Source organism: Serinus canaria, chromosome 2, assembly GCF_022539315.1.
Source record: "Serinus canaria isolate serCan28SL12 chromosome 2, serCan2020, whole genome shotgun sequence".
Classification (NCBI taxonomy): Eukaryota; Metazoa; Chordata; class Aves; order Passeriformes; family Fringillidae; genus Serinus; species Serinus canaria.
The window spans coordinates 83,573,022-83,579,934 of NC_066315.1; positions in this window are offsets into that span (position 1 = coordinate 83,573,022).

Below are 6,913 nucleotides of genomic sequence, written 5' to 3' on the forward strand. Positions count from 1 at the left end.
ACTGGATTAAAGGAATCTTAAAGATATTTATACCATTTTTAAGGATGTGTTGGTTATATACTCAAATAGAAAAATGCAGCTCCTCTGCCCTTGCAACCAGATGCACAAATCACCTCCCTAAAAATATTAACTGTATTGATGTGTGTGCTCAACTATCTTCATATAATGTTCCAAATGCTCTGATACTTAAAATAGTGTAAATTCTTCTGGTGTTATCAAAAGAAACTGCCAGGCACTACAAAACTAATTTCAGACAGCAAGAAAACTTGGAGAGTGGTGGATATATCCAGACCTGGAGCTGGACAAACCTGGTTTTAGGGATACTCATCTAAAATCAGCAATGATGTATAACCTAAGACACTGATAATTTATTGAAAACCACCACCCCACCTTCCCCTCCCCCTCCACCTTCCTCTTCAATCAGATGAAACCACTGGCCTCAGGAATCAAAGCAGGGGAAGGCTGGACACCATCCAAGGAAAGAAACAGAAACCAAAAGGTATGTACATAAAAAGTGTAACCATATTACTCTTATTGAGACTTTTCCTGTATGAAAGCATTCTAACTGTAGAATTATTTCCTTTACAGTAAGTAGTAGAAAATTAGATCCAGACCAATAACGATCAGAATTGGATTAGAATTTTAAGACTTCAATTATAGTGACATTACATTCTTGACTTAATATATGTGCGTATATTTATACCATAAATATATATATATAAAAGATGTGCTTCCTCTTTGCTCATAATCAAGACACTGACTGCAACACTGTAAGATAAGGATTGAATTTGGAGAGTTTTGCTGGAACATAAACTCTCAGACTCTAAAGTGGATTTTTTGAAGGAAAATACCTTATTTAAGAGAAACATCTAGGTTCTTTCCTGTTAACATGAAATGTGGGCACCCTACTAAGGCTAGCAATTTTTAACCCTGTGGGTGGTGGGTCTGTGACTCAGATCTTTTATTCCAAGCACTCTTCAGGAGTGTGCAGAAACACTGTCTCCAGATTTTACAAGGTCTTATTAAATATGCAAATGTAAATGGTGCCATGTCATTTCATCTCATATGTACTAACAAAAGGAATCATGAAACTCTCGTTTTGACAAATATTACAGAAGATCATTATTTCTTACAAACACCAAGAAGCAACGGCAAAACTGGAGGATGGGAATTTGATCAGATTGACATTAAATGCAGGAGGCCAAAACCATTTTTTTCAGGCTGAGGGAGGACATCTTCACCTAGTGATAAGGAATTCGAAGACCTGAAGACTTTTATTGCTTTGAATGTGCTTTGTTTTGTAACTTCAGACAGATAATTTCACCCCCTTGATAATCTGTTTCTCTCCTAGTTACTTAAATGTTTTGTTGACTGCAACTATAGTTTTTTAAGGCCATGATTTTCTCTCATTTTTTTGCATTTGATGCTAGTAAAGTATAAAGTTAATAAATTCCTAATCCGGATTGAGGTATCTTGTTGTGGCTATGTTACACAATAACAACAAAGATTGTGTGAAGAGGGAAAAAGGTTTTCAATGAGTAAGAGATACTTTATTTTTCCTTAGCAAGAAAAGTATCGGAAAAATGTAGGAAGCTTTATTTAATATTTAATATCTCTGCAGGCAAAATTATCAGCTCAAATACACATAATGCATTTAAGTTGCTGCTCTGGGGTGATGCTGATAGTCTGTAACTATTATATCTTCAGATAGAGAAGAGCAGTTTCAGATCAAGTTTAACACAGCTTTACCTAGTGACACTGAACAAATGCTGGATTGCTTGCTCTGCTGTGTCACTTGTAATGAGTGACTTTAATATCTATGCTAATAAAGCTTGCTCCATCTCCTGTGTAAGCTTGACACAGACCCCAGTGGCAAAGAAGGTACAGGTATCTAAATTAAACTGAATATGTCTTGATTGAAAATGAAGGAAATTATATTACCCAATCGCCTGTGGGTACATGTTACATGCTACCCTGTGCTGAGTTTGCTGGTATGAGTGTCTAGCATACTAATGCATGTCAAGCTTTGACAAAGCAGATAAGAAGCATCTCTGTCACTGAGAGGAGACAGACTGGCACTCCATCTTCGCAGTTCACTAAAATCTTTCGTTAGCTACTAGCAATTTGCTTTGCTGCAGCCTTTTTGTCCTGACATGTCTTGGGATGGGGCTCGTCCTATCGTTTTCTACAAGCAGCACTAAAGTTCATGACAGACATAATCCTCAGATAGCACATGAAGTTTATTCCAGCCACAGGCAGAGTACAGTATGGAAGGGGCTTAGAGGTGGCTCGAGTTAGGCAAACCCAGGTTTTACTAATTCAGAAAGCTTTATTTACATGTAGAGAAGTAATTAGGTTATAATACTGTAAGAATTCTATACCAGTGTCTTATATCTTCATAGTGCCACAATTGGGTTTTTTGAGAGTGCCCAGAAGCCTTTGTTGCACAGTAGAATAAAGGCATTGTTTTAGTTCTAAAATACAGCATAATAAGGTCAGCATATGCAGGTAGCCCAGGAGACAAGACACAGATAAGGATAAATACTCTAATTCTCTTTTCCAGCCATGGAATTCATCATCTGCCTAATATTTTTCCTGCCATAATTTCTGTATTTGTAAAGAACTGAATTTATTTTCCCAATACAGTCTTACAAAACCATAGGAAAAAATAAAGAAGGAATGGATTGGGCCACATATTATATCCCAAACTTTTCACAAGATGAAGCTCTGACCTCAACAGAGTGAAGCAGTTCAAATGGAAGTATCAGGCTGTGTAAACCTATTTTTTACTCTATATTCTTCAGGCTGTCTTCACTTAAGTGGCATTAGTTGGGCCTAAAGTGAATTTGGGAATTACATCTAGGAAGGGCAGCGATATGGAATGTTGCTGCATTGTAGGGCAGATGAGTGCCGAGATGAGTGAGAGGGATAGAAAAGACAGACATTAGAACCTACTTCAAACAGAAATTGCAAAAGGTTCTCAGGCAAAGCAAATCTAGTACACATTCATACTCTTATCAGTAGTTTAAAGAAAATTAGTATCTTCACTATGGCATAGAAAGAAATATTGATTTCTAGCTCCTTCTTTATGGTTATTCAGTCATAAACTTTAGAAAGAATGGGAAAAATCTTGCTCAGTCATATAGAAAAAGTGGTGATGCATTGCATTCTTATGGAACATCTTTAGTCCTCTGCTACCTTTATCCTATCTCTTGTGGCATAACTTCCACAACCCACAGCATATTCATTTTCTTTAGGAACATTGCTGCTTTACAAAATAGTAATAGGAAAAGAGTAAGGGAAGATTTATTTTTATTAGTTACCAGGGGATTGTTCTTGAGACATTCTGATCCTTCAAATCAGGACATTTTAGTGTTTATTATAATATAGTACGTAGTTCAATTTTTCTAGATTGAAATCTATAAACTACTATAATTGGCAAAAACAATTAATCATGGAATTTTTCCAAAAAACTTGGCTAGATTTGAATTCAGATACTAATGTTATAAAACCACATAAAAAATCTTACCAGGAAGGTGAAAGTCATAGGAAATGAATTAAGTTGAAAGTAAAGAACAAAAAGAACATTAAGATTTCTGGATGATCAGGGTGATGAAATATGCCCTCATGAAGAAACCAACATCCAATGCAAATTGTAAATATTCGCTTATCATAGGTACATTCTTTATTAAACTTCCAACTTATGGCTTTGGTTATTTCTTACAAATTATTGTTAAGACTTGCTTCTGAACAGGTGAAAGTCGTTTTTTAAATACTTTGAAGTGTTCTAAGTTGCATAAACAATTTGCAGTGTAAAATTATAAAGATATGACTCAGCATCAAAATAGATTTTTAAATGAGAATCAAGTTTAGAAATTATCTTTGTCCTGTGTTTATCTCTGTGTATTTTTGTCAGAACAAGAATTTTCAATTTTTTTATTCTGTGTGGCAAAAAGTGATTACAATTCTCTTCATATTTATTCAATTTCCTTATTTTCCAGGCTTCCAGGCTGAACTTTTTCTTACCCTGCTCACTTACACAGAATCCCAGAATCACTGAGGTTGGAAAAGACCTCCAAAGTCATCAAGTCCAACCTGTGACTGATCCCCACCTTGTTAACCAGACAAGAGCACCAAGTGCCATGTCCAGCCCTTCCTTGGACACCTCTGGGTATGGGAACTCTACGACTTTCCTGTGCTGCTTTTTCCATTTCCTGACCACCCTTTCCATGATGGAATTCTTCCTGATGTCCAACCTAACACAAAACAGAGAGGCACCCCCAGCCAGCTTTCAATGCAATTTTTTCTGAAGAAGCCTTCTAAAAAGTAGATTTTTCAGTAGATACTAGGTTTGCAACCAAATGGAGGCCCATGGGTTTTTTGTTAGACCAAGTGCTCATTAGAATTAGGATGTCTGCCAGGATATTTGCATTGGGTTAAACTGGCAATTAATGCAAGGAGGGTTCAGAGATTTAAAGAGTCTGAGCTCTGGCAATGGTCTGTGTCTTCTTGCTGAGTTTACTCATTTCTCAGTGACTGAAACTCCTCATTATTTCACTTAGAATAAGGTTGTATCCATAGGTTATCTTACCCCATGATAATTTAGTCCATACTAAATTATTCGTTTCTCAGTCAGTCTTATTTGACATAAATAAACAAGATATATATATAATAAAGAATCTTCAGACACAATTCAGCCCACAAAATACATGATATTGAGGCCACATTAATAACTACATTAAAAACTTGATTTTCTTCATCAAAATATGATTAACTTTTGTTTATATTTTTCCTAACATTAGGAACAAAACACTTCTCCAAAGTAGTTTGAATTTATCTTCATATGTTGTTATAGTCTGAACACGCTAACTCCTAAACAGGTTTATAAACATGTTCTGTAATTCATTAAATTACATTAGGCTAGAAATCCCTGGGGTCAGAATAAGGAAACTGAGTAGAGAGGACTGCCTGGCTGAAAAGCAGTGCAAGCAGGCACACTTGTATAATGCCTGTTTCTGTAATAAAATTTTCTTCTAAACTCTGTGGCTTACGTAGTGAAAATTCTTGGTTAAGGTCATGGGGGAAATGAATAGAGTTAGTACAAACACTGGGGTATTTTCTCTTTAATAAAACACATAGTAGAACATCAGTATTTCTCATACCTTTTCTCTCTTCCTTTGAGTACTTAGAGGTATTAACAACCATCCAGTCCATCATATTTACAATAGTACACTTTGCTGCAGTGATTGAATTTTTTCAATTTCCCTGTCTTTGTAATATATTTCAAGATGCACTTGTGTCTGCTTCACACTGAAAATAGCACATATATCACATGCAGCATCACAATGGAAAACAAGAGTACAGATTAAATTCTGGGAAGATACCAAACACAGGTCAGGAGTACTGACAAAACAGGAGAGCCAGATTTAATATTCTCTAGTGATTTACAAGTGTTTACAGAGCTTACCCAGTTTCCTGGCCCCATGTAGTCAGCTGCTATCATGATCAGAAAGACTTATTGGAATACAGTAGAACATGCTGGATGAATATTTGTTTTTCAGCATAGAAGAGGGACACCTGTTTGGAAGGGACTCTGACGACAGGATGCGGGAAGTGGTTCCCACAAATTGTTCTTGGCAGCTGAACTGTACTTCACTTCAGTAATAAAGAAAGATGGTCAATACTATCTGAAAAGCACTTGACAGTAAAGTAATTAGTAGGTGAGATTTGTATTCTCTTCTTGTTTCTGTTATCATTTAACACTGTAAGATAGTGATTTCAGAAATAGTTGTCTGAGTGATGCATCTTGTGAAACCTTTTCTTTTTTTTTCCTCTTGATGGAAAATTGAGTTGTAGTAATTTTAGCCCTGTTTTGTATTCAAACATAACCACATAAAAATAAAATTAATTTAAAATATAAAATATATAAACCAAAGAGTACAGTAACTACAAAATGTGGGGATTAAACAAGATATATGGTGTAAATTAAAGTAGGTTGAGTAACAGATGTTTCAAAGACTTTTGGTGTTGCCAGCAGTCTCGGCAGAGTATGTCAACAGAGAGACTGACAGCAAAGCTATATCAGATATGGTTTTAGTTTCCCTTTTTAAAGGAGAAGTGTTTTTTCCATTTCACTGCCAAAAGATGCAAAATATCCCTCCTGTAAATACAGGTTGTTTAGAGTAATTATTACCTATGTTCCTGCTGAATAACTGCTTTAGGATATTTGTGTGTCTGCTTCTTTTGGGTTGTTATACACCTGGAATTTTACTTTTTGTAGTTGCAGCCATAGTATTATCTCATGATTGTGCCTGTAATTGAATTGGGATCTGGAGCCAGCCTTGTGTGATGTATCATGAACAAGGTGCATTTAGTTTTTGTCCTGGCCTTGCATCAACTTTTCCATTCCCCATTCTGTGCTTCCATAGAAACATAGGAATTGTACCCATGTGTGTTGTACTCGATGACAGCAAATGTAATCTTGAGAATCATAATACATCTCTTAGAGCTGATCTGTCATTCACATACAACTGTTTTAAATCCCTAACTTCTGGTAGTCCAGGGACCAACCTTTTTCCTGGGCTTTCTATAGTTTATTAACACTGTTCAGAGAATGCTGTCTCTGCTGCTGGTGGATAGCACAATCAGATTTCTATCATCCATGCTTTTTAATGCAAGAAAGACCCTACTGACAGTTTCAACACCTGTTAGTTAAAACTATAGTACTTACTCCTTATTTCTTTTACTATCTCTTGTGCATAAGCTATACAGAGGACATTCAGGAAAGCAATAATTTTCCTATTGAGAGTATGAGTTGCACTAATCACATGGAGCACCCAGGACATGAATACCTTGCCCGCCAAAATGTAAAGTGGGTACTCTACACCAGTGCTGCATCTCATCAGTTGATTTG